This window comes from Rhinatrema bivittatum, chromosome 9, assembly GCF_901001135.1.
Source record: "Rhinatrema bivittatum chromosome 9, aRhiBiv1.1, whole genome shotgun sequence".
Taxonomy (NCBI): domain Eukaryota; kingdom Metazoa; phylum Chordata; class Amphibia; order Gymnophiona; family Rhinatrematidae; genus Rhinatrema; species Rhinatrema bivittatum.
This window is the reverse complement of record NC_042623.1, coordinates 189264193-189288402: the sequence shown is the minus strand read 5'-3', so window position 1 is coordinate 189288402 and position 24210 is coordinate 189264193. Positions and strand designations below refer to the sequence as shown.

At 45.1% G+C, this 24210-nt stretch overlaps 2 long non-coding RNA genes across 4 annotated transcripts in view; one reads left to right on the top strand and one right to left on the bottom strand.

Moving 5' to 3' along the window:
• The window catches only part of LOC115099542, a 57717-nt gene that overhangs the window by 21647 nt on the left and 11860 nt on the right, over nucleotides 1-24210 (top strand). Inside the window, exon 1 of one of the 3 annotated variants that reach the window (XR_003858828.1) lies at nucleotides 12681-12814. The exons of the other annotated variants lie outside the window; for them this stretch is intronic. This is a non-coding gene — a long non-coding RNA (uncharacterized LOC115099542). Of the gene's footprint in view, nucleotides 1-12680; nucleotides 12815-24210 lie in introns of those variants that run through there. 3 annotated transcript variants of the gene reach the window in all.
• LOC115099540 lies at nucleotides 13961-23789 on the bottom strand. The gene is made up of 3 exons (XR_003858823.1): nucleotides 23589-23789; nucleotides 23154-23461; nucleotides 13961-16494 (listed from the first exon to the last, which is right to left on the bottom strand). It is a non-coding gene; the product is annotated as an uncharacterized LOC115099540 (long non-coding RNA).

Here is a 24210-nt window from a genome sequence, read left to right as displayed (position 1 = left end):
TAAATATAAGCAACACAACCGCTCTCTCAAAATTTATGGACAGGTAGGAGCCGTGTATAAAATCGTAATAATAAGAAGGCTAAAGTACCACAAATCACCGTGAATTATGTTTGTATCATTAAGTAAACCTCATACTTAGGCGTAGATGTGAATGCTATGCTGCATAATTTGGCATTATTTATCAGTAAAAAAACTAGTAGACCTGCATGCCTACAGCCCACCCATGTTAACCTTGTGCCCACCCAAAAAATCAATTCTGGCTACGCCACTGCTTCAGCCTCTCCTCATAGGTCTTCTCACACCATTTTGGTCACCCTTCTCTGGACCGCCTCCGTCCTGTCTGACCCTTTTGAGATACGGTCTCCAGAACTGAGCACAGTACTCCAGGTGAGGCCTCTCCAAGGACTTGTACAAGGGCATCATCACCTCCTTTTTCTTATTGGTTTTTCCTCTCTCTGTGCAGCCCAGCATTCTTCTGCCTTTAGCTATCGCCCTGTCACATTGCTTCGCCGTCTTCGGATCGCTAGACACTATCACCCTCTCTTGTTCTGTGCACATGCTGCTCTTTTGGATTGCCGCACCCCAGATGCATGACTCTTCACTTCTTGGCATTGAATCCCAGCTGCCATGTCTTCGTCCACCATTCATGTTTCCTTAAATCTTGTCTTATTCTTTCCACTCCTTCCACTCTGTTGCAGGTCTTAGTATCATCCACAAATAGACAAACTTTACCTTCCATCCCTTCCGCAATGTCGCTCACAAAGATATTGAACAGGACCGGTCCCAAAAATCTAAAAGATCATGACCTGTTGGAATAAAAATAAACCCTGGGCCTCCTCTCTAATGTCCCCTCCATCCTCAAATCCCTCTTACCGTATTTTCCTTTCTTCACAGGGCAGTGATAATCCCCGTGAAATGCTTAGAAATAGTCACAGCAGACTGAGGCCAGCGCGTTGGTTACTTTCTTCCATACAAAATGGCGCCTGCCTGGGTCTGAGCCAAACACCGAGATACCCACGGTCTTGTGACATTGTTTCTGGTGCCATTGACTTTTAACTGCTATGGTTACAGCTGGCATCATGTGTGCCATCGGATGTTGGCAGCCGGCGCTGACTTTATTACATTGTACACCTCAAGAAACTGGATTCTGCTACGTATGTTGCCTTCTGTACTATAAGAGACTTCTTTTGCAGTGGCTATATAAGCACATCCGAAAGAGATATTGGAGCATTCAACCCATTAACTCATGCACCAACAGAGCCATCACCTACTGACCATGCTTATGAACTCGTCTAGCAGCTAGGGTTGCCACCTGACTCCGTGTCATAAAATAGAAGGGAAAAGAAAGGGGGGAAGGCTAAAATAATCTACTCAGATAACAAGAGATTAGTGGAAATACAAGTGTACAACTAACGGTCATACATACACCAAAAGAAGCCAATTAAAATCAGATTTAAAGGGTAAACAAAACACAGGGGGATCAGACATCGTGCACAAATGTGCAAAAAAATAATTTGAAAAGGTGTCAATGCAAATATCCAGTCAAATCTTTCAAAAGCGTCCAATATCAATAGCAACATAATGAGCAGTGTAAAACAGTCCTAGTTCCGACACCGGCCAATGTTTCGGCAAAACCCGCGACAGGAGAATTGAAATGTAATGATGAATACTTAAACGGGTGACGAGATGCGACACTGTCCCAGCCAAAAGGGCCACAGAGACTGCGAAAGAGCAGCCCTAAAATTAGGAGGTAGATAAAAAATTAGGAGGTAGATAAAAAAATGTTAAATAAATATCATAAACACTTAGAAACAAAAGACTTTAAAGACAAATAAAATCATAATAAAATATAATGCTAAAAAACGACTTGTTTAGACTCTGGGGTATATAGTTATACCTTGGCACTTTCACCATATTCTTCTTTAAACAGCCATGTTTTGAGGCCTTTTCTGAACAATTGTAGGTCATTCATCGATCTCTGGCAGTCTGGTCCGGCAATAGAAAAAAGCTTTCTCCTTTACTTCGCCAATATGAGCTATTCTAATAGATGGAATTTCGAGCAGACCTTTATTTTGGACCTTAGGGAACATGCTGAAGTATAGATATGTAATTTAGAGCCAACCCATGGTGTATCTGAGCTGTTTACAAGTTCATTCACTATTGTTAGTATCTTATATTTGATTCTGGCTCTAATAGGGAGCCAATGTAAGTTAATGAGAATGGGTATGATATGATCCAATGTTTTTGTTCCAGCGATTAATCTGGCTGCAGAATTGTATGGGGCGTAATGTTGATATAGTGGACCCTAGAAATAGTGAATTACAACAGTCAGTTCCTGAAAAAATGAAGACCATCCTGAAATCACTCTTACAAAGTAAAGGTTTCAGATGTTTTAACATTCGTAATTTTGCATATCCATTACGAATTATGTATTGGACTTGGTTTTTCATGGTAAGGTTAGTATCTAATTGTACCCCAAGTTCACGAACTGTATTTTGAATGGGTGTGGAATGTCCTTTAAAATCTAAAGTTACCTTAGGGAATCCTTTTTTTGATCTCGATAGGAAGATGATTTCTGTTTTTTGAACATTGAGGGCTAAGCGATTATGAGGATTCCATTGAGTTATTGCATCTAAATACATTTTTAAATATTGCAAAGTTTTGGTTAAAGTATCTCTGATGGGAATATAAAATTGAACAACATCCGCATAGATGAAAAACTGTAAATCAAGTCCGCTTAAAAGTTTGCAAAGTGGAATGAGATAGATATTAAATAGCATTGCGGATAGGGCGGACCCGTGTGGAACTCCGGTGTTAATATGTTTTAATGTAGAAGGCTTATTATTGAAATATACTTGAAAGGTTCTGTCATGTAAGAATGAGTCAAACCATTTACATACTTTATCAGAAATTCCTAGCTCCTCCAATCTGTTCAGTAAGATTGTATGATCAATGGCAGTGCTTCCCATCCCTGTCTTGGGGACCCCCCCAGCCAGTCGGGTTTTCAGGATCGCCACAATGAATATGCATATGAGAAAATTTGCATGCACCACCTCCATCACATGCAGATTTTCTCTCACGCATATTCATTGTGGAAGATCTTGAAAACCCGACCGGCTGGGGGGGTCCTCAGCACAGGGTCAGGAACCACTGATCTACGGTGTCAATGCGGCAGAGACATCGAGTCAGACTAAAAGTTAGTCCTGTCCACCATCAAAGCCTCTCCAGACAGTATCGAACGCTGAGAGCAGTAGTGTTTCTGTGCTAGCATTTTCATGAAACCCGTACTGATTAGGGAATAATACATTGGATTCTTCTAAGTAATCTGTAAACTGTTTAAGAACAATAGATTCAACCAATTTCGATAGAAAAGGAAGATTAGAAATAGGACGGTAATTATTCAGAAGATTAGGTTGGAGTTTTTGTTTTTTTTAATATAGGTTTTACAATAGCTCTTTTTAACAACTTGATTGCTATTATTGTTTTATTATGCAGCATACAGTAACTGCCTCTATCCCGATTATTCTTTCCTGTTTTTCCCCCATCTAAGTGTTCGCGTCTCATCTTGACCTTTCCTTACATTATCAGCCTGTAAAACTAAAAAGTGTCTTTTCATCATGTTTTTTTGTGCATAATCTCACTGATAAAATTTGTTATAGGACCCGAGCAGACACAGTGCCTCTGGGTTCTCTTTCAGACTTTACTGATATGCATAATCTTTACTACTCAACTGGACTGATGTTCCCATAATGCACCTTGTCCTGCAGTGTAAAAAAGGAACTACTCCAGGGCACAACCTTTTTATTATAATTTTTAAATTTCCTTTTGCTTCCAGCTCAATAGGAACCAGCCTTTGTGGGCCTGGCAAGTCTTAATTTTCAAGAACAGGGAGGGAGTTTCCCTAATTTTTTTTTTATAACTCCCAACATATCCAGCCATTGCAGTGGCAATCCTTGGCCTGGAGCCACAGATTGTGTCCTTCCCCGCCCACGAAAGAAAGCAGTAGGCTGAGTCTGGCCAGTAGCAGTCACTGCTAAGCAATGGCAGAGACTTCCTTTCACCCTGGGGAGCTATGAATATGGAATGGAAGCTGGGTCCACATGGTTGCACACAGCGATACCACTCAGTCACCAAGATAGCCTTTTTTTTTTTTTCCTCAGTTATTTTTTGGATACCTGGCTATTGCCGGCCAGTATCTAAATGTCTCCATAGATAATTCACCCTGAGTTGCTGTGGTTGGGATTGTAGGCAATCTTGCTGCCATTTCACATATTTGCATTACTGTTTTATGTTGTATTTATTATTTATTTATTTATTTAACACTTTTATATACCGATATTCATGTAAGAATTACATATCACTTCGGTTTACAATATAACAATATTATGTTGTATGATTCATTTTCCTGTTGTGCATCATCCTGGGCAGTCGTAACCGAAGAGGCAATTTAAAAATATGAAGTAATTCAAAACGAATGTGTTCATAAACCAAGGAATAAGAAACGTCAACGTGTTATTCCTTAGGATATTAAATATGTAAGCCATATTTTTTAGATACTCTGCAATATCTCAATCAAACAAGATTAAAAGACCACAAAGTAGGCTCTATCAGCGACAAGCTGCTTTCTTAGCCTTATAAATAATCATTGGTCAATTCTGACATTTGTTTGGATATTTTTTCAGTTTACAGATAAAACATAGGTTCTTATCTTTTGCTGTGTTAGCTTCGTGGACCCTTGGGCTGGTCAGGACAGGAGATGGAGCGCTGTGAAGGTCACAGCAAGCGTCCCGACCGGGAGGCGGCTTGACGGACTTGGGGTCGGCTGGACAATGGACCAAGGGCTCGGCAGCGGGATGAGAAGTGGACGGCGTTGGGCCCTGTAACTTGAAGGTCTTCACCCTGGAGACCGGTACTCCCCCGAGAGGAGCTCGTAGGAGTCCGGCCGCTGGGACTTTTGGAGATTCGCCCTGGAAGCCGGAGCCCCCCCAGGAGGCGCCCGTAGGGGCCCGTCCGCTGGGACTTAGGAGAATTTTCGGGGCCAGCGGACAAGGGAACCAAAGAGCCGCGAAGGTCCGAGGCAGGGTCCAGGAGTCAAGCCGAGTCGTAAGCCAAGGGAGAGGCAAGAGGCGGAGTCGTTTAACGGAGCCGGGTCGGTGCCAGAAGTCAGAGGAGTAGCCAGAACCAGGGGAGAGGTGAAGTGCAGAGTCGAGGACAGAAACAGGTCAAAGCCAGGGATCAGATGACGATGCCAGAGCCAGTGGAGAAGACTGAGGAAGAGTCAGGAAGCAAGCCGGGTCGGAGGAGAAGATTGAATCAGGAACGCAGCAACTAGACGTCAGGGAGCCCTGAGGAACCTCGTTGCAAGGCAAGGAAAGGCTCCAGCTGCAGGGCTTAAATAGCCCTGCAGCGTCTGACGTCATCTGCAGGGAATTAGTGTTCTCCTGCGCTGGCCCCTTTAAATCTGGAGGCCTAGCGCGCGCAGCTAGGGGGTGGGGCCAGCCGCAGGAGGACGCCGGCTGCTCCTCCGGAGCGGGAGCGCGGCGTCAGAGGCCTGTGCAGGCCCAACGGAGGTGGAGGCGGACCGGGCTCGGCGTGGGGGTGAGTGGTGGTCCCTGGGCCGACCCGGGATCGCAACATGCCGCTGTTCTATTCATGCAATCATGGTATGCAATTGTTGGAATCCCATAAAAATATGTAAATTAAATTAAATGAAAGAAGTGCACACTCAGTTCTTTGTCCAGGGGATAAAAACATAAGACTTGCCATACTGGATCAGACCAAAGGTCCTTTAAGCCCAGTATCCTGTTTCCGACAGTGGCCAATGCAAGTCCCAAGGGGTAGAGAGATTCCAAGCTGCTTATCCCAGGAACAAGCAGTGGATTTCCTCATGTTCACCTTAATAAAGGTTGATAGACTTTTCTTTCAGGAACTTCTTCAAACATTTTTAAAACAGAGATGCATTAACAGCTTTCACCACATCCTCTGCAATGAATTCCAGAGCTTAATTATGCATTGAGTAAAACAATACTTTCTCTTTTTAGTTTTAAATATATTACCTAGTAACTTTATCATGTGTCCCCTGGTTCTATGCACTTCTAGAAAGAGTAAACAACTGATTAACATTTACTCCTTCCATTCCACTCATTATTTTATAGACCTCTATCATATCTCCTCTCAGCCGTCTCTCCAAGCTGAACAGCCCTAACCTCTTCAGATTTTCCTCACAGAGGAATTGTTCCATCCCCTTTATCATTTTGGTTGCCCTTCTCTATACCTCTTCTAATTCTGCTATATCTCTTTTGAGATGTGGTGACCAGAACTGCACATAATATTCAAGATAAAGTCGCACCATGGAGCGACACAGAGGCATTATGATATTCTGTGTTTTATTCTCTATTCCTTTCCTAATAACCCCCAGCATTCTATTGGCTTTCTTGGCTGCTGCTGAACATTGAGCAGAAGATTTCAAGATATATTCAATGATGACACCTAGACCCTTTTCCTGAATGGTGACTCCTAATATGGAACCTTGCTATAATTTGGATTACTCTTTCCTAAGTGCATCCACATTAAATTTCATTTGCCATTTGCATGCTCGGTCTCCAGGTTTTGCAATGTCCTCTTGCAATTTCTCACAATTCTCTTGGGATTTAATAACTCTGAATAATTTTGCATCACCGGCAAATTTGATCACCTCACTTGCTGTTCCCATTTCTAGGTCATTTATAAATATGTTAAAAAGCATCAGTCCCAGAACAGATCCCTGGGGCACTCCACTATTCATCTTTCTCCATTGGTAAAATTTAGCATTTAGTCCTACTCTTTGTTTTCTGTCTTTTAACCAGTTGGCAATCCACAATAGCACACTGCCCCCATCCCATGACTTTTTAATTTCCTAAGAAGTCTCTCATGCTTTCTGGAACTCCAGATACACTATATCAACTGGCTCACCTGTATGCACACGTTTATTTACGCTCTCAAAAATATGTAGCAAATTTGTGAGGCAAGACTTCCCTTGGGCAACTCCATGTTGGCTTTGTCCTTATGTTCAGCAATTTTGTTCTTTATGATAGTTTCTACCATTTTGCCTGGCACAGACATCAGACTCACTGGTCTGTAGTTTCCTGGATCACCCCTTGATCTCTTTTTAAAAATTGATGTTACATTGGCAACCCTCCAGTCTTCAGGTACCAAAGATGATGTTACTGATAGTTTACAAATGTCCAGTAGCAGGTCCACAATCTCATTTCTCAGTTCTTTCAGCACTCTGGAATGTATACCATCTGGTCCAGGAGATTTGCTACTCTTTAATTTGTCAATTTGCCCTAGTACATCTTCCAGGTTCACTGAGATTTGTTTCAATTCCTCTGCATCATCTTTGAATATCATTTGTGGCATGGGTATCTCTCTTACATCTTCCTCAATGAAGACCCAGGCAAAGACTTCATTTAGACTCTCTGCTATGGCTTTGTCATCTCTAAGTGCTCCTTATACCTCTTGATCATCTACTGGTACAACTGACTTTCATGCAGGTTTTTTGTTTTTTTTTTTACCTCAAATGTACCTGAAGAAGCTTTTATTATGAGTTTTTGCTTCCATGGCAAGCTTCTTTTCAAATTTTCTTTTTGCCTTCCTTATCTATGCTTTGCCTCTAACTTGCCAGTGCTTATGCTATTTTCTTCAATGGATCCCTTTTCTGTTTATTGAAAGATGTTCTTTTAGCTATTATAGCCTCTCTCACCTTTTAATCATGCCGACAGTAGTTTAGCCTTCCCTTCCATCTTTTCTGTGTGGAATACATCTGGTCTGGGCTTCCAATATGGCATTTTGAAACAACGTCCTTGCCTGCTCTAAACTCTTCACCTTTGCAGTTGCTCCTTTCAGTTTTTTCCTAACCATTTTCCTCATTTTATCATAAGTCACATTTTTAAAAGTTAAATGCTGTCACAGTAAATTTCTTTAGTGTCCCCCCTTCAGTTAAGTCAAATTTGATCATGTTGTGATCACTATTGCCAAGTGGCTCCAACAGTGTTATCTCTCACACCAAATCCTGTGCACCACTAAGGACCGGGTCTAAAATAGTTTCTCCCTCTTGTTGGTTCTTGTACCAGCTGCTCCATGAAGCAGTCATTTATTTCATCTAGGACCTTTACCTGATGTGACATTCACCCAGTCAATACTGGGGTAACTGAAATCACCCATTATTACTGTGCTGCTGATATTGTTAGCTTCCCTAATTTCTTTTAACATTTCATTGTCTGGTCATTCTGGCCAGGTGTATGGTAATACATCCCCACTGCCATTTGTCCAGTGCGCTGCCATGCATTATGTCAATATTTGGAAACCAGGCCACAAGGAAACCAGGCCAAAAGTGGAAAAAATAAATAAGTGTAAGGCAAGACTGAGAGCGAGAACAAATGCGTCACTGTATCCTGCAGCTGGGTTGGTAAAGATCCTGAAGGGTCAGAATCAATGAGACAGTGACAGGGACGGTTCTATAATGAGGCAGGGTGAGGTGGCCACCTTAGGCAGCAAAATTTTGGAGCAGCAAAAAGTGCCCCCTGACTGCCCGGCGGCCACTTCACCTTGCTTCCAAGCGGCGCTAAAATCAAAAGAAAATGAGAAGCTGTGGGCTGCAGGCCACTGTCGGAGCCCAAGCGGCAGCGGCCAAAAAAGCAAATGAGAAGCTGTGGGCTGTGAGCGTCTGTCAGAGCCCAAGCTGGCACTAGCCAAAAAAGAAAATGAAAGGCTGTCGGCCACCGTTGGAGCCCAGGTCAGTGGCGCCAAAGAATAAACAGAGAAGTCAGTGGTGGCTGAATAAAAAGCAAGGCTGTGTATATATGTGAGAAGGAAACTGCTTGTGTGTGTGTGTGTGTGTGTGTGTGTGTGTGTGTGTGTGAATTTGTGAGAGCGTGAGCAGAAGCCTGCTTGTATATGTGTGTGAGAAGGAACCTGCTTGGTGAGAGAGTGAGAAGGAACCTGTGTGTGTGAATTTATGTGAGAGCGTGAGCAGAAGCCTGCTTGTGTATGTGTGTGAGAAGGAACCTGCTTGGTGAGAGAGAGAGAAGGAATCTATGAGTTTGTGTTTGTGAATTTGTGAGAGCGTGAGCAGAAGCCTGCTTGTGTATGTGTGTGAGAAGGAACCTGCTTGGTGAGAGAGAGAGAAGGAATCTATGAGTTTGTGTTTGTGAATTTGTGAGAGCGTGAGCAGAAGCCTGATTGTGTATGTGTGTGAGAAGGAACCTGCTTGGTGAGAGAGTGAGAAGGAACCTGTGTGTGTGAATTTATGTGAGAGCATGAGCAGAAGCCTGCTTGTGTATGTGTGTGAGAAGGAACCTGCTTGGTGAGAGAGAGAGAAGGAATCTATGAGTTTGTGTTTGTGAATTTGTGAGAGCGTGAGCAGAAGCCTGCTTGTGTATGTGTGTGAGAAGGAACCTGCTTGCCTGTGTATGTGTGTGTGTGAGAGAGAGAAAGAAGGAGCCTGCATTGTGTGTCTGAGACAGAGTGGAAATAAGAAAAAACCTTTGTGTGTGTGAGAGAGAGAGGGAGCTTGTTTATGGATGTGTGTGAGGATGATGAAAACTTGTACATCATCTTTCTTCTGCTAATCCATGACAATCTTAGGATAACTGGAAATCAAACATTCCCAGGTATGGGGAGCAGGGGATATTTTTTTAGCCTTACTAATTTTAATTATTGGGTATTATTTGATGTGTTTCCCCAAACAAAACAATTTCAAAACATTGGTTTTTTTTTTTTAAGTTGAGATTTTATTTATTGGATATTCTGTTCATCAATTGCTTTTAAATATTTATTTTTTAAAGTATGGTTTTATTATTACAATTTATTTTTCGGTGTTTTATGAGGAATAGTAATGTTTCTGTTTTTATGTATACAGTGTCTAGCTTGTAGCAACTTCCAGTTCAGTTCTTGTCTGCACATTTCTACTCTGATCTCTTTTTATTCTGCATTTGGCGAGGGTCTGTCCGTGTTCTGCCTGTCTCAGACAGGTGAAACAGTCTGTTATGCTGCTGCTGTGTAGGGATCCTAGAGCAGCTTGGCTTGCTCTGCTTTCTTAATAGGAAGTATATTTGCAGGGTTGCCTTTTCACAAGTAGGGTTGCTGCTGTTTGAGTGCTGGCAGTTAGTGCTGTTTTTGTGTGGGAGGTTTACTATATTGTAATGGTAATTTTATTTTACTCATGGCTTCCTGAGGGCTAAATCCACACTCTCACTGTGCATTATTTAAAACTGACTTAATACCATATGAGTTCCAAGGGTCTTTACACATTTTTTGCAGGGTTTTCCTGGTTGGCACCACGGCACTGGATGCAACTATGGTATAACATGTTGTGATATTTTTACTTCAGAAGATTGTACTTTGTCCTTTTTTCATGTTAAATTTGATTACAAAGGCATAATGTTTTAATTGCGAGCGTGCGTATGTGCGGTGGGGGCTGCGAGGCTGTAAGCTTTGCCTAGGCTGCCTAATAACTCTGGCCCCAGTCCTGGCCCCACTGTTGTGGGAGCAGCAGAATTTGATTTCGGAGCTATTTTGTCACGGCCCAGGCTCTACCTCAGCCAGAACGGAGCGCGCCTTCCCAGTCCTCACTTCCCCAGGAGTAAGGCAGGCAGAGCTGAGCCTAGGGATCCGTGTAAGCAGCGGACGGTAGCGCAGACAGCGAGAACGTGTGCTGGAGCGGGGGAAGGCCCTGAGAAAGTGGAGCAACCTTCGGTCAGAAAAGGAGAGGATGAGCGATGCCGGTGAGGCTTCTCGGTCTGAGGCGGCTGGGCTGAGCTTTGAGGGGCAGCCGGGTGTGGAAAGGGTGAGTCTTCTGGAGAGCGAGGGTGCCAAGAAGGGGGGTGAGAATGGGAACGGGGGGGGGGGGGGGGGGGAGAGGGCTGGCAATCAACTTTTACCTACTGGGGTGGGGGGCAGTCACTGAGTCCCTGGCTGGCCGTGTGCTTGGCCTCATTATTTGGCAATCTGTTGGCAAAAGACTTTAACACCAGACCAGGAATCCAGGATAAATAAGAGATGCAACCAATCGTGGGGGTGGGCAGCCGATTACATGGATGGAAGAGGGGGGGGGGGCTGCAGCTCAGTTTGCTCATCCCTGGTCTAGGATGTGCTCTACTTAGTTTGTTAGGAAAAAATATGCCATTTGATTTGGAGATGTTTTTGTCTCCATTCCGCCAGCCTCCCTCTCAGCCATTAGCTTGGTGAGCTTTTGGGAGCTGGCGAAGCAGGCGCGCCGCACGGAAAGCGCACGAGTGAGTCACGCGAATCCCGCGGGCAAGTTTTGAAAAAAAAATCCCCCCGGGCTATTTGCCCACAGTCCTCCCCTGAAAATCGTCCAAGGCTGCCGTGGACCAGGCCTAGAGGCGAGGGGGAGGCTATGGTGTGTGTGTGTGTGTGAGAGAGAAAGCACGTGTGTGAGAGGCTCATGATTGGCTGTGTCTGGAGACATCTCATCCCTCACCTCAGGCGGCAGGTTGCCTTTGTTTTTTTTACCTGAAATGTACCTGAAGAAGCTTGGCTTCTTCAGGTACATTTGACAAAGGGGTCGCTGCCCCTGGGCAGCGACCCCTTTGTCACCCGGGGTGGGTTGGTTCACAGGGGGCAATATGGGAGAATTCAGAGATTTGGGGGGGGGGGGGGGGGGAAGGGGCTTGGGAAGTCACTGGATTTTTTCAAAAGTTCCAGATGATGTACCACAGAGACATTTTGCTTTTACCAAAGTGTTATTATTTAATATTTTTTGCTTTTTAAAGGGATGGATCTGTGGAGAATGAGGCCTGCGGGGCCCGGAGGCCAGTGCTGTGGGCATCGAGCTCTCTTCCTGTTCCTGCTCACACCCATCTCCTTTCTAGTCAAAATGAGCCCTCTAGACTCCCCCGTGCCCGGAGCAGACCCCGGGGGTGTGTGCACTGGGAGACACCCCCCCCCCAGGCTGGATTTAGGCGTAAGCAATAGAGCCGCCTGCCTAAAACACTGCGACTTCCCACGCCGCTCTCTTGATTTCCGGGGGCAAAACACCCCCATGCCCGATCCTGCCAAGGAAGACCCCAGGAGAGGGCTTTCTCTGCCTTATCTGAAACCAAGGAAGATGAAGATCCAGCCCTATAAAAACAGTTTGCTTCCTTTTTGTCAGAAGTGAACCCCCCCAGTGTTCTGGTGGGGCCTGGATATGTTAATACTGTATGTATATATATATATAAACGTGCCTTTCTATAGTGATCCAGGCTTGTTTATATGCTTTAAGGGCAAGCAGTTCCTGGAAATAGTCTGTGCGCGTGCGTGTGTGTGTGTGTGTGAGATAAGCCAGGGAGCCTGGTGCAGTGAACGCAGGAGCATGGGGTGGGGGAGGGGGGGGACGACTGTGCTCCAGTAACATTCAGTCCCTAGAAATCCTCTCCCCCCCCCCCCCTCCAGCCTGAGGCAGAGGCATTTTTTATTGGCGAGATGAGAAGACGGGGAGGAGCACAACAAGGGCTCTGCTCGCTCCTCTCTTCTGGAGGTTAATGACCCAGTTAGCAGCTCCTGGCTGCATTTCCCCGACATTTCACAGACTCCGGGCCTGTCTGGCTGCCAAGTACATTCTGTTCCCTGGAGCTGGGCCAGTGCTTCTCGGATTACGATGTAATGCGACAGAAAGAGGGGAGGGAGGGAGGGAAGGGAAGGGACTGGAGCACCGCAGCTCAGCACACAAAGCCTTCCTTCAAGGTGTTTATTTACTGTCAAAAGAAGAAGAATCCTAATAATAATCCTATAACGCTTGGCCAGGGGGCCTGGCAAGGAGGGAGGTGGCTGGGTGAGTCCAGGGCAGGGTGCAAACGCTGCATCACTTGCGTGTGTTGATTGTAAATATGTTTTGTGGGGGTTTTTTTTAACTGCAGATGCCACTGCTCCTATCCCGAATGGGAAGCCGAGAGCTTTTCCACCCAAGAAGGGAGGGAGAGGAGAGCAGGGGGCAGAGCATGGGGTGGTGGGGGGTGGCAGCTTTGGTTCTGTTACACCGAAAGATGAATGGGAGCCCGGGTCATTCCTTGTTTCCTCAGCCTGTGCCCTTTAACAGCCACGCTGGTGGTCATAGAAATTATTCCAGAAAAAAAATCAAAAACCCAAACCACTATATATATACTTTTTAAAGCATTAATGCTGAAGCAGAATTCTGAGAATGGCCGACAACATTCACTAAAATAATACATTTCCCTGATCGTAATGGGGCAAAACCAGAATTTGCCCAGCCTGTCAAAGGGCATATGGAGCCTTAATTTGACACCCCCTTTAGTTTGCATTTTTGTATGGGGTTTCACTGGTTTTCAAATAGAAGCAGTAGCACTACAGATAGCAGAATGCACTAGGCTCTAAATTCAAAACAAGCCAAAAAATCCCCCCCCCCCCCCACCGGAGAACCGGCAGCACTGGTCCAGTCCAGGCTTCAGTCTTCTGCAGGATCCTTGCGCCCAGAGTTCCCATTTCTCAAGCATTGTCCGGGAGTTTGCAGGAGTTAGGGACGACTTTCAGGGTCATTGCTACAAGCAATTCTGGGGAAAACCCTGCTGAGACAGATTGAGAGATACTGAAGGGGGGGAATCGGATCTCGCTTGTTGGCATCTTCTCACCAATTTTACCTTTGTATGCAAAAGTTTAGGCTTGTTTCAACGAATCTCTGTTACCCCAAACCCCCACAACCTCTGCATGCTGCAAAGTTAAACATGTAAGAAAAAGAGAGCTCCACTATTATTTTTCCAACACCTCCACCTTCTAATTTATCAAAAGAAACCATTTTAGAACAAGGATATCAGCAAGCCTGACAACGGTCTCTGGTCAGTCTTCTCAATATTGTACTCAGATATCAAATCTAGAACAATATAATATTCACTCTTGAGGCATTATCATTTTTTAGGGTTTTTTTGTAATGCATATACAAAATTATCAAATCAACTGTGAATTCTTCAAAATTTCCAAAGTTGTGCAGTTGTAGCATATACTACAACCCATCCGACATCAGCTGATGTTTCATGAGTACATTGGGTGCTTCCGGGGTAAAGATGTGAAGATACTTCGCTTAAGAGCAGTTTCATCACCCTGTTAATATGGCATGTGCAAACGTTTAGACACTCTTCCAGTTGATATTATTTTTTTATTTATCGAGTTTTATATACCGTCGTTCGTTTTCGCCATCACAACGGTTTACAAAGTATCGATGTTTAACAGATTGTACAGAAATTCACGTGCTTGTAAACATTGTTATCATAGTCGTTATAAGCATAGTTCATTTGATAAACTGTACAGGTTAATTACGTGCATTGGATTGGTTCTGCATGTTTATATGTAGCATAGAGTCATTGGGTGTTTTGGTATGCTTTAGTGAGCATCCAAGTTTTTAGTTCTTTTTTTAAAAAACAGTTGTTAATAAAGTCTCAAAATTCATTAATTTGTTGGTCAGGTGAAGACAATTCCATGGTTGAACAAATACTCTGATCCCTCTACTCTTTCAGATTGTGATTATTGCTCTTACTTGAAGCCAAGGTGAAATCTGGAAGACCAAGAAAAATCTCTGAACGAACTGCTCATTACTGGTCAGATTTGCAAAACAGACCCTACAGATCGCCGCAAATGACCTCCTGAGAAGTTTAGTTGCCATTGGAGCAGTTGTTCACAGGTCCCTATTACAACATTGCTTACCCAACAATATTCTTCACGGGAGAGATATCAGAAGGAAACATTTTCCATTAGCCCATCATCTAAAGTATGCAAAAAAAAAATTGTGATAAGCCTGAAACTTTGTGGAACGTATCCTAGAAGCTAATGTTCCACACAGTGAAGAACTGAAGAGGTTGGATATCGTAGCAAGACAACGATCTGAAATATATCTCAAGATCAACCAGGAAGTACCTACAAGGAAGAAAGATCAAGGTTTTGGAATGGCCTTCATAATCCCCAGACTTGAATATTATTGAATATAAGAACATAATGTAAGGAACCTTTGGTTTTCCTTAGCAGAAGGAGTGTACTAACTTGCTGGGGAGGTTCAGAGATACTAATGAGTAGAGCTTGGGGGTTTGGCTCCCCGATGTGAGAGCAGCCGATGGCGTGCTCTAGCAGTATATAAACCCCTACCACCATGTTAGGGTGTGGATTCTAGTTGGATTTATTTGCGAGTTCTTGGTTCAGGTTTCCTCACTAGGATCTTCCTTGTTTATGCAGTCCCCAGTTTTGATTATTTTTTTCTAGGACAAGGACTCTGAGGGTCTTCTTCACAGAGACATGGGTGAAGGGAGTTGGAACAGAGGGCCTTCTCCGTATTTTTGATCCAGGGATTTTGGAGAATTTTGTTATTGAGAGAGAATTTCTTTTCCACTCTTCCTTTATCTCATTTAGTTCTCCTTTTCGTAAGATTTCAGTCCGTGTTTTATTGACTGGGAAGCCTAGGGCCCAATGATTCAGATTTTGTTTTTTTCTGAGGAAGAGGTGTCACTCACCTAAGAGAGGACCTGGGAAGACGCTGTGTTACCACCAAGGAATGGATTCACGTCCATTAAGAGAGAGGCGGCATTATTAAGGCATTATTCTAGAGTATTTTCACTACTCATCCAGGTGTACTAGACTACAGACACATATGAGAACTGGGATGTTTTGCATTTTGGGACTAAATATCTATCCATTCCACAGTGGAAAGAATTTTCAAGTACATTTGGGAAATTGGGAGAAAGTTTACACTTTCTTCAGTCTGAATCTTTGGAGAGGCAAAGGAGCTAAATCATTATGGAACTATTACAAATTCTAAAGATTTTTTTGAGAGGAGTAAGGTCACAAGTGTATTCATTTCAACCTGTAAATCAATTGGATTTAACATCAAAGAGGTGTAAAGAACTTTTCATCCATTGTATCAACTATCAATAAAGTTAGGTTGGAAATCACTTAGCTTCCAGCTTGATTATTGCTGCTGTAGACTGTTAGAGACCATCAGGGCTGTCGATGAATGACCTAGAGGGCAACGTAACAACACAAAAGGGTCAGAAGCTAAGCTGCCCCGAACACCTTGGAAAGTTTTGCATATCGGGTCTGAACTTTTGTGTGCTTTGGATCCATTATCTGGGTTTTCCCACCCAGGGATTACAATAAGAATTAGCATGCTGGGTAATTTTGAAATTGGACCTTCATAACACTTCACGGCTAGAGAGCACTTCTGCTCAATATTTTTACCACTTCGGGGTCATCTTTAATCATCGGTCCTAATGTCCATAATTTTTACATTTTTTTCCACATATAGAAAATCTGATATCTTAACTTCAACCTCTTCTTATAAATCCTTAATGCATTAAATTTTCTGAAAGTAAGATACTTCCCCCTTCGATGAAAGTTTGCAATCCAGAGTCTAGTCCGACATGATATCATGTTTCGCGTCCTGCTTTGTCAGGGCCCCTCCCGGTTTCAAATTATCAATCAATGAAGAATTAGATTTTAATTCTTCTACTTTCTCTTCTGAAAGAAAAGCATCAACGTCAGCATCTCACACTCCGAGAATAACATACCAGCTCATTTATATTAACGCTTACCCCAAGGCCGCCATCTTTCACGGTTACACCGCCCCGGAAAGGTGCCATACCCCAAATCATCTCTCTCTCTCTCTCTCTCTCTCTCTCTCTCTCTCTCTCTATATATATAAGTGTTTCATGCACAGGGTTATACATTAGCAAGTAATTGGGCAGACCAAGTCCCACCCAGCCATCTCCCGATTATAACGTTAATTAGATGGAAAGTATTCACGTAAGCAGGGCCCGTTCAGTCTCCTGATTTAGCCCTTTTGGGGAAACTGATTGCAACTGAAAAATCCATCTTTGTTCATTGTCGTTTCAACTTCCTGACGCGATCCCCCTTCCCCTCCAATGTGAAGGTATAAGTACCACTACCGTCCACCGTATGTCTTCAGTGAAATGGGCAACGGAAGGGGCCTCTATCTTCTCTGTTTTCAGACAGCTCCTATTTTCAGTTAATCTGCTGCCGTGCTTGGATATTAAAATATCTAAATATGCTTATCTGCTGGCTACGAAAGTTAAAGGTCGCTCGGCAGCCCCAGGAAAACATCCTCCCTTCCACACAAGAATAATGATGGAGGCTCAGCGGCTGTAACAGAATTACCTTTCACCCCGCTCCTTGTGCGGCCGTGCACCCCTCTCTCCTCCCATCCTCTGCCTGATCCCACTCCCTGTCTACTTCCTCCATGTCCTCTCCTCCCCTCCCCCTCACTTTCTTTCTTGTCCTGCCTGCATCTCTCTCTCTCTCTCTCCCTTCTCCCCCCCCCCCCCCACTCTCTGTTCTGACCCCCAATGCCCTTTTTCCTTCTCCTCAGTAACCTCTCTGGTTCTCTCTAATATTTCCTTCACTATCACAGCTTCTGGCTCTCACACACCCACTCTCCCCAATAACCTCCCTGTGTGTCTGTGTCTCTTTCATATCCTTCCCCTCTTCCAGGTCTCTCCACATCACACCGCTGGGTTTCATTCTTTTCCCTCTCTTATGGGTTCGGATCCACCTGCCCGACAGTGGCCATGTTTCGGCAGTACTCTGCCTGCTTCAGGGACCTCGGGAAAATCTCTACTGTGTCCGTTGATCGGGTCCACCCTTGAAAAAGCACATCATGTCTTGTTTTTGCGCGACTGATCTTTTAAGTGAGCGGCGGAGAAAGGATGTGTTTTTTCAATGGTGGACCCGAACCCGAATGTCGGGCAGGTGGATCCGAACCCATAAGAGCGGCAGCAATCCAGTATTTTCAGATAAGTACTTGAGATAAAAAAAAGATGTAACGTATAGGGTGGGTCGGACAGATCGCCGGGGAAAACAAAAAAATAAAAAAAAATAATAAAGCACACAAAATTCAAAAAGCATAAAAATACAAAAAAAGTATTCAAATAAAGGATTAAAAGAATAAAATACGGGAGCTATTGAATAGGACAGTCACAAAGTGGTTGTTCTTAAAATAGCAACCGCACATTACCACATATCAAGGGGTTCCCTTGATGATTGGTTGTTGAAGATCAACAGATCAAATGGTAGCATAGATCCAGGGGAGGAATAAGGCGCCAGACAACCCAATTTCCTTGGCTTACTTCAGGAAGGAAGGGACATTCACTCCCTTCTCACAGCATTCAGTGCCAGGGGTGGGGTAGCTGGGCCAGGGAGTTAACCTGGTCTCCCTGTTCCAGTCCCTTCTGTCCTGTCTTCTGCAGTGGTGCTCAGCTGCCATAGGGACCGGAGCACAAGAGCCACATTTGTCACATGAAAGAGCCACGGGGTTGGCTACCCCTGCTCTAGAGGAAGGGGAAAAAGCTGAGATAATGAGGAAAGGGGGGAAAAAGCTGAGACAGGGTCTCACTAAAGGGTGAGAAGAGGGAGAAGAATCTCCAGAGGAACAGGGATGGGGGGAAGACCTGAGGTAGTGTGAGAAAGCGGAGAATACCTGGAGGGAGGGAGGGAGGAGTTTGAAAAGTGGGGGAAAGAGCAAGATACTGAGGAGAGGAAGAGCTGAGGTAGGGAAGGAAGGGGATGAGAAGTGAGGGAAAGAGCAGAGATAGTGAAACCGCGGGCCACCTGATGGCCTAAGCAAAGGCTGCGGACTGCTGGCAGACCCCAATCCGCCAGCAGCTGAAGTGGCGTGGAGGCCATCTTGTGATTCCGACACAATGGAGGACAAAGTGAAGGGGCAGGCCCAGGGCTGCCGGAGGACTGGGGAGCAAGCAGAAGAAAAGAAGGTGAAGCCCGTGTGTATGCATGAAAGAGGGAATGCATATGTATGCATGAGACCGAAGGAGCATGTGAGAGAGAGAGGATGAATTTGTGGGAGTGTGTGAGCGAGAAAGAGCATCTGTGTGTGTGAGCATATGTATGAGAGGAAATGTGTATGTGTGTGTGCACACGTGAGAGAGAGAAAGTCTGTGTGCATCTGATAGAAGCATGAAATACGTATGAGAGAAAGTGTGTGTGCATATATGAGAGAGAGAGAGAGGAGAAAGTTTGTGTGCCCTCCCATACCCACTAACCCACAACAATCTCAGGGTAATGGAGAACGGGAAATTATGGGGCAGATTTTCAAAGGGATATGCGTGTAACCCCCGAAAAGCTGCCTCTGCCTGCACCGAGCCTATCTTGCATAGGCTCGGCGGCGCGCGCAAGCCCCGGGACGCGCGTATGTCCCGGGGCTTGCAAAAAGGGGCAGGGCGTGGGCGGTCCGGGGCCTGAGCCTCCAGGCACAGCAGCCATTTGCCGCTGTGCCCGGGATTGCGGGCCGGCCGTCGGCCGTTGCGCATAAGTTACGCCTGCCAGGAGGCAGGCGTAACTTCTTCAACAAAGATAAGGGGGGGTTCTAGGTAGGGCTGGGGGCAGGTAACAGAGGGGAAGGTGCGGGGGGGGGGGGGGTGGAAGGAAAGTTCCCTCCGAGGGCTCTCTGATTTCGGAATGGCCTCGGAGGGAATGGAGGCAGGCTGCGCGGCTTGGCGCGCGCAAGTTGCACAATTGTGCACCCCCTTGCGCGTGCCAACCCTGGATTTTATAACATGTGCGCGCAGCTGCGCGCACATGTTATAAAATCGGGTGTAGATTTGTTCGCGCCGGGTTGCGCAATCAAATCTGCGCCTGCACGCAGGTTTTAAAATCTGCCCCTATATTTATATCCTTATTAGTTTTACTTATTGGGTGCTAGTTAATGTGTCTGCTGTTTTGAAATATTTTACTGGTGTTTGGGAAATGTAAACAATTTATGAGTTTTTACAATTTTTGGATGTTTATTCTTCAACTGTCTTGAAATATTTATCTTTATTATTAATACAGTTTTACTGTTATGATTGATGTTTTATACTTCTTGGTTGTATTGTTTTATGATGAATGGTGTTGTTTCTGTTGCACTGTATACAGAGTCTGCCTTGTTGTGGTTTCCACTTCAGTTTTGTCTGCATGTTTCTATTTATACTTCATGGTCTGTTTTTGGTGAGGGGTTTGGTCTGCGTTCTGCAGCTGTGACCAAGGTGAAGTATTCTGCTAGCGTGTAGCTTCTGCGTAAGGATGTATAGCAGCCTGGCTAGTTCCCTTATCCTAATAGGAGGCGTATTGGTATTTAAGAGCTGGTTTATATTTGCAGTTTTACTTTTTCATAGGTAAGATTGTTATTGTTTCAGTGCTGGCACTTAGTGCTGATTTGGTAAGGGAGTACTCAAGGCTTTCTGAGGGTCAAGCCCACATCCGAAATGCATTACAATAGGCCTAATGCCGTATGGGTATTTTTGCAGGGTTTTCTGGTTGGCACCACAGCAGTGCATGTAAATATAATATAAAGGTTTTTGTAAGTGATATTTCTTTTACCTCAGAAGACTGTGCTTTGAATGTTCTTTTTAATGTAAAAATCTGTTGTTATAAATTCATAATTGTTAATCATATCCGTGTGTAGGGTGTTGTGGGGTGGCAGGGCATTTAAAGTTTGCCTAGGGCATCTAATACCCTTGCACTGGCCATGGGTTCCAGAGGAGAGGGGAGGGTGGACCCGGGGTAGGGGGATATCAGATTTTAAAGTTTAGATTACTGGAGGGAGATGAATGAACGGGGTGGGGGAGGGGCAGCACAGTGATTGTTTGCACAGGGCAGCAAAAAAAAAAAAGCTCTCACCTGCCCTGATTCCGTCTCAGAAAAGATAAAGTGAAACTAGAAAAGGCACAGCAGAGTGGATCCATTATAGACAAAGGCTGAACAGGTGAGAGCTCTTCAGCTTGGAGAGGAGGAGTATATGTTAGAGATGTACAAAGAACAGGAGTGGGGTGGAACAGGTAAATAGGGGATGGTTATTTGCCCTTTCGATTACTACTATGACTTGGGGGACACTTCATGAAACAGGTTTAAAATAAACTGGAGAAAGTATTTTTTTTCACTCAACACGCACACTCAAGCTGAGGAATTCGCTGCTGGAGAACATGATCACGGCATCTAGCATAATTGAGTTTAAAAGGGGGTTTGAACAAGTTCCTGGAGGAAAAGTCCATAATAATTTGCCAAATTCTGCGCAGAAAATAGCAGAAGAGACCCCGGCATGCCACAAACGGGAGTGTGCTTCGCTCGCGGCGAAGATAAAGGCCCCGGTGAGAGAGAATGTGTGAGAGGAGAGTGGAGGGGAGAGTGAGAGAGAGCATGGGAGGTAAGAGAGCGGGGGGTGGCTTGAGTGTTGGTTTGAGAGAGAGGGAGCCTATATGAGGAGATTGTAAAGGAGTGTGTATGTGTGTGAGAGATTGGGAGCTCGTGTGTATGAAAAAGGGATCCTGTGTATGTGAGGGTGCTGGCCTGTGTGAAGGGATTGTGTATGTGTGAGAGTAAGCGTGTGTGAATGGGTGTGTGAGAGAGAGACACGGGTAGCCTGTGTGAGGATGTATGTGTGAGAGAGAAAGGGAGTTTGTGTGGGTGTGTATGCAAGAGAAAGGGCCCCTGTATGAGAGGATGTGTGTGTGCGAGAGAGTGAGGGAGCCTGTATGAGGGTGTGTGTATGTATACTAGAGAGAGGGAGCATGTGTGTGAGAGAGGGAGGGACAGAGGGAGCCTGGGTGAGGGGCAGTACTGAGAACGGGGTCAAACTCTGGGACTGGCGATAGAGTGGAAGGGGTTGAGCCTAGAGGTGGAGGGGAGAGATACTGGCAGGTGGAGGAGTTGGGGCCTGAGAGAGCAATGTGGCCAGGGGAGCAGGGAGAGCGAGTGGAAGGAACACTCTTACAGTGAATTTCTAGGGAAATTCTGCTCAAAATATTTAAAATTCTGCATCTCTAAGTAATAACTTTTTTCTGTATTAATTTAAAATGTAATTACTTAAAGACTGTCATGTAAATTATGTTTTTTTGACCACTATAAAGTTTGCAGAATTTTGTGCTCAGAATTTTAAATTTTTTTGCACAGAATTCCCCCAGGAGTAGTAGACTTAGGAAGCTAATGCTTCTCCCTGGGAGTGAGCGACAACAAACGGGTCTAGTCTTAGGATCTGCCAGCCACTTTCTCCTCATGATACGGACTGACCACTGTCCTGGGTTGGATGGATGGACCTGTGCTAGGCCTCAGCGTGGCACATCGTATGCTCTTAGGTCCTCCGGTGGCCACTGCTGGCCTTCTGGTTCCCAGGGAGCACGGCTCCTGTCCCTGCTGGTATCTGGTCAGCCCGTTTCTACATCTGGCAAGACAGGTCCAAAATGAGCAGCTGATGCGAGGGGAAGGAAAGGCATCTGGGTCAGGACCAAGGCCAACAGCCCTCCCCTGAAGCGTCAGAAGGAGCCCCCTCAAATAGTGGCTCGACTGGGTTTGCGGCATTCGACTCTGTTTTGGGTGAATCGACCTTTTACGACCAGGGCATGGCCTATCGCCCAAATTGTCCGACCCTGGCACTTCTGACAAGACAGAACTGAAAACCTCTTACAAGACCATCCAGACTGATGGTCTTGTAAGGAGAAAGTGGCTAGCAGGGGGCCGTAAGCTCCTCTTCCCCCCCCCCCCTCCCCCCTGCTGTGGCCTCCGTATGGGACGTGGAAACAGACAACCGAGGGCACAGGGGGTTGTAACTCAGCATTTTCAGCTTTATAGTAGTTTCCATCAGATCCCTCATTTATTTTAGGGAGGCGTTGCCATTTCACAGCCCCATGAAAACATCAGCTGTATCTCTCATTTTGTGTTTTTGTCATTTCCCCTCCAAAAATAATCCAGAAGACTAACAAAATACCGTTTGTCATTCCAGCATGTGCAAGTCATAAAACTTGGTTAAAAAAAACAAAACAAAAAACCTAAACAAGTTGTAAAGATCTAGCTTGCGCCAAAGGAAAACAAATTAAATAATATACATGGGAAAACGAAATGATATATAAACATCATAAAACTGCAAGGAAATGCCATAATGACAAGAAACAAAATTAGAGCTCTGCACGAGAAAAAAAATGGCATTTTCTGTTTCCATCCCGAAGGCTTGCTCAGAGCAGCTTTTACTTTCTTAAAAGAATATGTTGTTTTAAACTTTGGTAAGGACGAGACCGATAGCACACTAACGTGAGCCTCATTGTGAAATATAAATATATATATATACGTATCCACGCTGTTAGGTGTTGACGCCAAACCTTACAGCATTCCTATATTACATGTTGTGTAAGAAGAGCTCCTGCTGGGCGTTAACTGCTTGAATGGGCTCCAGATCCAAGGTCCGACGCTGCTCGGGCTAATTTCCAGAAACTTGCAGCAATGCACGGCGAGGCTGCCAAGGCAGCCAGGAGCTGGGATTGTGTGTGACAGCAAACTCTCAAGGTTCAGCGATGTGAAGACACCTGGGCACTGGAGGGGAGGGTGGAGGGTGGCTTGTGTCAGCATCTCAGAAGAAATGTTTTAGCTTTCCAGAAGTTTCTTGCCCTGCTCAGGTCCCCCCCTCCCTCTCACAGCTGTTGCTGGATCGCTGTAAAGCACATAACGCATTTTATTGCACAAATGGCTGCAAGATACCTGCACCTCGGTTTCCATCTTCAGGAGCAGTGTGCGCGCGCTCTCTGCTTCAGAGAATTGGGCAAGGCGCGTTACTGTACCTTGCTCGGGGACAGATCTGCGCTTTTCCAGAATATTTCCCCAGTGGCGTCGTCGCTGCGGCGGAGCTGAGGGAGGCCGGGCTAGGAACCTTTCCCCTCTCTCTCTCTGCTGCACGGAGAAGGAATAACTTAACTTCTGCTTCGGGGTAGAGAGTTCAGGGGTTTTTTTCTGCTGCTCGGGAAACGTCCATTTAGCATGGGCGCTGCGCTTCCGTGCTCTGATGAATTTCATTGCGTATGTGAGCGAGACTGATAAGCTCTTGCCAGAAATCCTGTATGTCTGGGTCAATATTCAAAAGCCGTTTAGACACATAACAAAGCTTGTCTGTCTAAATGGCAAGGTTTCCCAGATGTTCAGCTCCTTATCCAGACAGATTTTAGTGGAATAAAAAAAAAAAAAAGACAGGTGCTCTGGGCATTTCAGGGAGGAGTTAAGTTATACGGCCTACTGCGGGCCCCCCAACCCTTCGAAAAGTTGAAATAAATAGAGATCTGCGAGGACGCCGGGCCCAGCCCTGCAGCCCTTCCCCCCCCTCCCACCCAGCCGGTGCCCGAATCGGGGAGCTCTGCCTGTATGCAGTGCGATCGCCTCCTTTCTCCAGTGTCACTCCGGTCATCGTGC